Source organism: Anas acuta, chromosome Z, assembly GCF_963932015.1.
Source record: "Anas acuta chromosome Z, bAnaAcu1.1, whole genome shotgun sequence".
Classification (NCBI taxonomy): domain Eukaryota; kingdom Metazoa; phylum Chordata; class Aves; order Anseriformes; family Anatidae; genus Anas; species Anas acuta.
In genome coordinates, this window is record NC_089017.1 from 64,349,531 (window position 1) to 64,357,818 (window position 8,288).

Genomic DNA, 8,288 nt, shown 5'->3' on the forward strand with positions numbered 1-8,288 from the left:
TACAATTACATGATTATGGGCTTGAATACTAAAATGAATACTTGTGTGGCTTTTGCACACTATGATCAATATCTTCATATTTTTTGTTTGTTTATTTTTGGTGTTAGTTTTTCCTTCCCTTCTTCTTTCTTCCTTTCTTTCCCTCTCTTGCTTTCTTCCTTATTCCTTTTTCCTTTCTTTCTCTCTCTCTTTCTCTCTCTTTCTTTCTTTCCCTCTGCTCCAAGAAGACATAAGGGTACATTCTCTGTTCTCTCCTGAATCAGTCAAGTCCATCAACTCAGGGCTGATCATCAGTTTACTTTCCCTTTGCAAGGAATTAAGGCAGAGATGTCTCTCAGTCTGTGTCCAGTGAAGCAGACATTTGTGACCTGCAAGTAGATAAGTTATGACTGCCTTAGAATAATGATCTAAACCTTAGAATAATAGAATCATTACAATCATTACAGTTGGAAAAGACCTCCAAGATCATGTGGTCTAACCGTCCCCTTACTGTCAATGTCACTCATTAAAACCATGTTCCCAAGCACTAAGCCCAACAATTCCTTAAACACCCCCAGGGGCAGTGACACCACCACCTCCCCGGGCAATCTGTTCCAATGCCTGTCTACTCTTTGAAAATAAATGCTCCTAATCTCCAACCTAAACCTTCCTGGCACAAGTTGAGGCCATTCATTCCCTCTTGTCCTATTGCTGATTCTTCAGCAAGAAGAGGTTGACCCCCAGCTCCCCCAGATTCCTTTCAGGTACTTGCAGAGAGCACTAAGGTCTCCCTTGAGCCTCCTCTTCTCCAGACTAAACAACTCCTGTTCCCTCAGCAGTTCCTCATAGACTTGTGTTCCAGGTCCTTCACCAGCTTCGTAGCCTTTCTCTGGACATGTTCCAGGGCGTCGATGATTTTCATGCAGTGAGGGGACCAAAACTGAACACAGTACTCAAAGTGTGGCCTCACCAGAGCAGAATACCAGGGGATGATCACCACTCAGGTGCTGCTGGCTACACTATTCCTGACACAAGACAGGATTCTGTTGGCCTTCTGGACCACCTGGCACACTACTAGCTCCTATTCTAGCAAGCATCAATCAGCACCCCAGATCCTTTCCTCTGCACAGCTTTCCAGCCACTCTCCCCTAGGTCTGTAGCATTGCATGAGGTGGTTGTGACCAAAGTGCAGGACCCAGCACTTAGCCATGTTGACTCTCACCCCACTGGCCTCTGTCCATCTACCCATCCTGACCAGGTCCTCTGCAGGGCCTTCCTACACTCAGGCAGATAGACACTTTCCCCCAACTTGGTGTCATTTGCAAATTTACCGAGGGTGCACTCAATTCCCTCATCCAAACATCAGTAAAGATATTAAAGAGTCTGGACCCCAACACCAACCCCTGGGGAACACCACCGGTGACCGGTGGCCAGCTAGATGTCACTTCTTCACCACTGCTCTCTGGGCCCAGCCACCCAGCCAGTTGTAAAACCCAGCAAATATATCTGTCCAAGCTGTCGGCTGCCAGCTTCTCCAGGAGAATACTGTGGGAGACCGTGTCAAAGGCTTTGCTGAAGTCCAAGTAGAACTACATCAACAGCCTTTCTGTCACCTACCAGGTTGGTCACCCAGTCATAGAAGGAGATGAGGCTGGTCAGGCAGGAGTTTCCCTTCATGAAACCATTCTGACTGGACCCCAGTTGTCCTGGATATGCTGTGTGATTGCTTTCAAGATGTTTCATCACTGTTTCATCATTTTTGCTGGCACTGAGGTCAGGCTGACAGACCTGTAGCTCCCTGGGTCCTCCTTACAACCCTTCTTATAGATGAGTGTCACATTAGCAAGTCTCCAGTCACCTGGACCTCCCCAGATGACTATGACCGCTGATAGATGATGGAAAGTGGCCCAGAAATCAAATCTGCCAACTCCCTCAGCACTGTTAGGTGGATCCCATCTGGCCCCTGGTCTTGTGACTCTCCAGGTGGAGCAGCAGGTCTCTAACTTTTTCCACCTGAACTGTGGGGGATTTCTTCTGCTTCTTTGTATTTTAATTACATCCATAAAATAACCCGGACCCTCACTGATTGTCTTCTATACCTGTCCAACAGAGCTGCAGTAGTGGTTGCAATGCAGCAGTCCAACAACAGAGCTGATGCTTTTAGCATGTCTAGCAAGACAACAAGGGTTGGTGATTACTGTGAGAGACTTTACGCTCCATGCTCCATTACACAGCTGAGAAACACCATCATTACCTGATTTGGAACCCCACCCAATGTCTCTATCTTTAGAAAAGGAATATATTCACTTGTATAGAATTTCTGTTTCTTTATCTCAAGCCAAAATTTTGGGAATCAATGTAAGTTGCTAATAATAATATCACAGTTGATATGTAGATATTTTGTGAAGGAAAAAATGAGCCATTACTACTTAAAAGTTATATCATTGAAATTTTGTATTTAAAATGTGTGACAAAACCTTGCATAAGAAAGCTACCATTGAAAGGCAGAACTTTTGGGGAAATAGAAATGTTATAAATGTAGTTCTATTCTTCCTCCTTCAGAAGTCTTCTTCCTTACTTTTTCTTTCCTCACCTACCTGCACCCTATTGTGTTAGCAGAAATCAGGAAGATTTAAGTTTATCATCAAGGTAACAATAAACACAGTTTGAATTCCCAATCCACTTGCATTTTCCTGTCTTCTTCCATTCATAAATCATTGTACACTTCCACATGGACCACAACAGAACTGGCAATATATTTTGCCTTCATTGCCTCATTCTTCAACAGGTAACAATGAACAAGTACATATACTATTTTCCTGAGCTAATGAAATGAGTCCTGTACAGCTCAACAGTTAACCCAAGCCTATCCTAAAACTATTTAGAACAACATTTACGGGGGTCACCAAATGCTTTGGTATATTAAATCTCCATTTTTAATTAAGAATATTGCATAAAGAATCCATGAAATTATTTCCCCAGATCATGTTTATTTATTTATTTATTTATTTGGAATAAGTATGTTTTCGTTAAGGGCTCAGGATTGCCTCATTTAATAACAGCCTTCAGTCAGCAATCCCATACTTAACATATCGAAAACTCAACTCTTACAATTTGAATATAGGTAAAATGGATATGGCGATGTTAGCATTTTGAATGAGTTACTGAAGATGTTTTACAAAGAGGAGGTAGGATGCATGCATTTGAAAATAATAAATCAAGGGAAATACGGGAATCATTTGTAAGGGCATTATCAGACAAGGTTTCACACAATGTGGTGGCTTTTGTGCAGATGCATTGTACGCATTCAACTTTCACATGAACAGAGCTCCTTGCATTCTAAAGGAAATTGGTATCACTGGTATCATCACCTATACAGTATGGTAGGGGAAATAAACAACAAAGAGACAAGAAACTTGTCTTCATTCACCCAGGGGCTATTGTCTTCCCAACCCCCTACTCCCCCCCCCCCCCCAAAAAAAAAAAACAACAAAAAGCATCTGTACTATAGAGTAGATGCCCTACAGTATTATTTCCCTTGAATAAAACAGTAAAAATGTCACTATTGCTTCTGCCACACTGACAGTGGCTGAACTGAAAACAAAGTCAATGACAGTTTAACTCTAAGATGTTTGGATAAAGTTTATTATTTCATTATCAGAAAAATGTGCAAGTCTTTTGCCAACTTGCAGTCAATATTTGCCTTTTACGAAACACAGAGAAATAATATGAGTATTTTTAGAAATGTTTCAGCTATAGCATTTTCAGATCTGCTGATGTTATGCTGATAATCTGCCGGAATGGCATTCACGTCTCATTAAAATTGCTTCATTTATGATAGAGAGACTGTTAAATTTGTCATTGGTAACGGAAGTGCAATCTCTTCATTATTATTTTCTTGTTCATGCAGGTTTTGCTCTTCAGTGATTTAAGGATATTCTATTTAAGTGAATTTAAATGGATGGTTTAGTTAAACTATAGTCAGAAAGGGCTGTATAGTGTACCATGTCAGAGCAGACAGCCACACTACAGCCCATGGAGGACCCCACACCAGATCAGGTGGATATGGCCTGAAGGAAGCTGCAGCCTGCAAAGAACCCATGTAGGAGCAGGTAGTGTGACAGGAGCTGCAGCCCATGGTGAGCTCATGGTGGATGCATGTTGGAGCAAACTGTTTCTGAAGGACTGCACCCTGTGGTACGGATCCACGTAAGATCAATTCTTGATGAAATGCAGCCTTTGGGAAGGACCGACATGGAATCAGTTCATGAAGGATGGCACTCTGTGAGAGGGACCCCCAGATGGAGTAGGAGTGTGACAATGACAGAGCAACAATGACAAAACATTATGGACTGACCACAGTCTTCATTCACCATCACCCTGAAAAATGCAGTGTGGGGAGGAGGTTGAAGGATCAAGAGTGAAGTTGTACCTGGAAAGAAAAGTGGAGGGAAGGTGTTTTTAGCATGATTTTAATTCCCACTGTTCTACTCTTTTATTAATTTGAAATACATTAAATTAATCTTCCCTGGGCTGAGACTTCTTTGCCTGTGATTGTAATTGCTGAGAGATCTTCCTGTCTTTACCTAAAACCATTAACTTTTCATTGGATTTTCTCTGTGTCCTGCTGAGGAGCAGGAGTAAAAGAGCAGCTTGGTGGGTAACTGGCAGCTAGCCAAAGCCAACCCACCGCACTGTCTTAAAAGAAATTTTACCTAAGTAGCTAACACTTTGCATTTCGGAATGTGTTCCTGTAGCAACATTACTCAGCTGACATCATCTTATTCTGCTGATAGAGGTTAAGGCCTCTTCAGTTTTGCTATGATGTTTTTCTGTGTCTTCCCATGTTCCTTTTCTTCATTCTTCCCAAATAAAGATGGGAACCTGCTCCTTTCCTCACCTTCCTCCTAATCCCACTTTATTCAGTTTATCTGTATGCCTGTTACTCCCTAACCCTAGTATTATTACCTTAAGGGGTTTTGTTTGTTTGTTTGTTTGTTTGTTTTCACATTTCTAACTCACACAGCATCCTTGGAAGAACTATAGTTCAACGTTTAGTTTACAATTGCTAAACCAACACACCTGCATCAATAGTAGTCAGATGGAGAATGCTAAACTGAATTCTTTTGACTTGCTTCTCTGTGAGCTGATCTGCCTGGATAGCCTACATCCCCTTCACAACTGTGAATCAAGTCCCACATGTTAGGAAGAAGGTTGCTGCACAATTTAGTCCAATGTATACTGTGTGGAAACTGAGAAACACATGAGGCTCATTACTGTGGTCTGTTCCCTGGGCTAGACCCTACTTAATAACTGCTTAAGGAGAACCAACAAATGGGGGCAGTAGAGGGACAGTTAAATTTGTAATTATTATTATTATTAGAAAAGAAATAGAGAAAAATAAAGGGGAGGTATTAAAAACAAAACAAAACAAAACACATGCTTATATATTTAAGAATTTCACACACCCCTATACAAAACCAGAAACAACAACAACAACAAAACAACAACAAAAAGAAACCCACAAAACTACAAAAATATCACCCTAAAAATGAAGTTTCTTTATTTCGTTAATTTATCTGCAATAAGCATAGGACAGCTGGGCATGCTGAGTGTAAGTACTTACTAAACATCTGTAAAAAAACTATTAGAAAATCAGGCTGAGAGGTTGCCTTCCCAGATTATTTTTAAAATTAATTTTCCTTTCAAGATAATCCTCCCCCTCCCCCTCCCCCTTCTCCTCCCCTTCCCCCTCAAAGAGCTTCAGTCAATGGCTCAATATCCAATGGGAAAACGACGATGAGTGGTATTCCTCAGGGATTAGTATTGGGACAAGTGCTATTTAACATCTTTGTCAGTGACATGGACAGTGGGATTGTGTGCACCCTCAGCAAGTTTGGCAATGACACCAAGTTGTGTGGTATGGTTGCCATTTTGGAGAAAATGGCTGCTATCTGGAGGGGCCATGACAGGCTTGAGGGGTGGGCCTGTGCAAACCTTATGAAGTTCAACCAGACCAAGTGTAAAGTCCTGCACCAGGGTTGGAGCAATCCCAAGCATAAATACAGGATGGGCGGAGAATGGATTGAGATTAGCCACGAGGAGAAGGACCTGGGCATGTTGGTTGATGAGAAGCTCAACATGAGACAGCAATGTGATCTTGCAGCCCCAAACGTCAGTCATATCCTAGGCTGCATCAAAAGCAGCATAACCAGCATGTCAAGGGAAGTGATTCTCCCTCAGTACTCTGCTCTCATGAGACCCCACCTAGAGTACTGTATTCAGCTCCAAGACTCTGAGCATGAGGGACATGAATATATTAGAGCAAGTCCAAAGGATGTCCCTGAAGACAATCAAAGGGTTGAAGCACCAACCTGAAGGAGTGAGAAAGTCTGAAGATGAAGAAAGTCTAAGAGAGCTGGAGATGTTCAGCCTGGAGATGAGAAGGATCCAGGAAGACCTTGTTGCTTATTTCTGGTGCCTAAAGGGAGCCTACAAGAAAGCAGGAGAGGGACTCTTTGTCAGGAAATGGATAATGGTTATAAATTAAAATAAGGTAAATTTAGAGCAGATATGAGGAATAAATTATTTACTGTGAGGATGGTGAGGCACTGGTACAGGTTGCCCAGAGAGTCTGTGGATGACCCATCCCTGCAAGTGTTCAAAACGATTTTGGATGGGGCTTTGAGCAACCTGGTCTAGTATGAGATCTCCCTACTAATGGCAGGGGGGTTGGAATAAGATGGTCTTTAAGTCACGCAAATGTGACGTCCATCTATTGCCCATTTTGCAAACATGATGCCCATCTATAAGAAGAGGGTAGACCCGGGGAACTATAAGCCTGTCAGTTTGACCTCAGTGCCAGGGAAGCTCATGGAGCAGATTATCTTGAATGTCATCATGTGGCACTTACAGGGCAGCCAGGTGATCAGGCCCAGTCAGCATGGGTTTAGGAAAGGTAGGTCCTGCTTGATGACCCTGGTCTCCTTTTATGACAAAGTGATGCGCTTGGTGGATGAAGGAAAGGCTGTGGTCTACCTTGACTTCAGTAAGGCTTTTGATACCATTTCCCATAACATTCTCCTCAAGAAACTGGCTGCTCATGACTTGGACTGGTGCACACTTCATTGGGTTAAAAACTGTCTGGATAGCTGGGCCCAAAGAGTTGTGGTGAATGGAGTCAAATCCAGCTGGAGGCCAGTCACTAGTGGCGTTCCCCAGGGCTCAGTACTGGGGGTGGTCCTCTTTAATATCTTCAGTGATGATCTGGATGAGGGCATTGAGTGCACCCTCAGTAAGTTTGCAGATGACACCAAGCTAGGTGCGTGTGTCGATGTGCTTGAGGGTAGGAAGGCTCTGCAGGAGGATCTGGATAGGCTGGACCAATGGGCTGAGGCAAACTGTATGCAGTTCAACACGGCCAAGTGCCAGGTCCTGCACCTGGGGCGCAATAACCCCAAGCAGAGCTACAGGCTGGGGGATGAGTGGTTAGAAAGCTGCTAGGCGGAGAAGGACCTGGGAGTATTGGTGGACAGTCGGCTGAATATGAGCCAGCAGTGTACTCAGGTGGCCAAGAAGGCCAGTAGCATCCTGGCTAGGTGAGGCCGCACCTCGAGTACTGTGTTCAGTTTTGGGCCCCTCACTACAGGAAGTAGTGAGGTGCTCGAGCAAGTCCAGAGAAGGGCGACAAAGCTGGTGAGGGGTCTGGAGAACAAGTCTTATGAGGAGCATCTGAAGGAGCTGGGGTTGTTCAGCCCGGAGAAAAGGAGACTCGGGGTGACCTTATCGCTCTTTATAAGTACATTAAAGGAGGCTGTAGCGAGGTGGGGGTTAGTCTATTCTCCCACATGCCTGGTGACAGGATGAGGGGAAATGGGCTAAAGTTGTGTCAGGGGTGTTTTAAGTTGGATATTAGGAAGAACTTCTTTACTGAGAGGGTTGTGAGACATTGGAATGGGCTGCCCAGGATAGTGGTGGAGTCACCATCCCTGGAAGGCTTTAAAAGATGTTTAGATGTTGAACTTAGCAATATGGTTTAGCAGAGGACTTGTTAGTGTTAGGTCAGAGGTTGGACTTGATGATCTTGAGGTCACTTCCAACCTAGACAATTCTGTGATTCTGTGATTCCCTTCCAGCCCGAAGAATTCTAGCATTCTATGATTCTAAACAGAGATATGCTCACATATTTTTCTGTCTCAGAATGCGCTACCTCAATTCAGATTATTAATCATGTTTAATTCTATGTTTTCCATTGAGCTGCTGGACCCCAAAACAGAATTTTAACTAATTTTGTTATATGAGCTGTAGTA

The 8,288-nt window shown here is 43.3% G+C and overlaps 1 long non-coding RNA gene across 1 annotated transcript; it reads left to right on the top strand.

Annotated features, from left to right (window-relative positions):
• Positions 1 to 2,318: 2,318 nt before the first annotated feature.
• LOC137848411 (uncharacterized) lies at positions 2,319 to 4,978 on the top strand. Its single transcript, XR_011091330.1, has 3 exons — positions 2,319 to 2,337; positions 3,104 to 3,167; positions 3,890 to 4,978. It is a non-coding gene; the product is annotated as an uncharacterized lncRNA (long non-coding RNA).
• Positions 4,979 to 8,288: the final 3,310 nt, after the last annotated feature.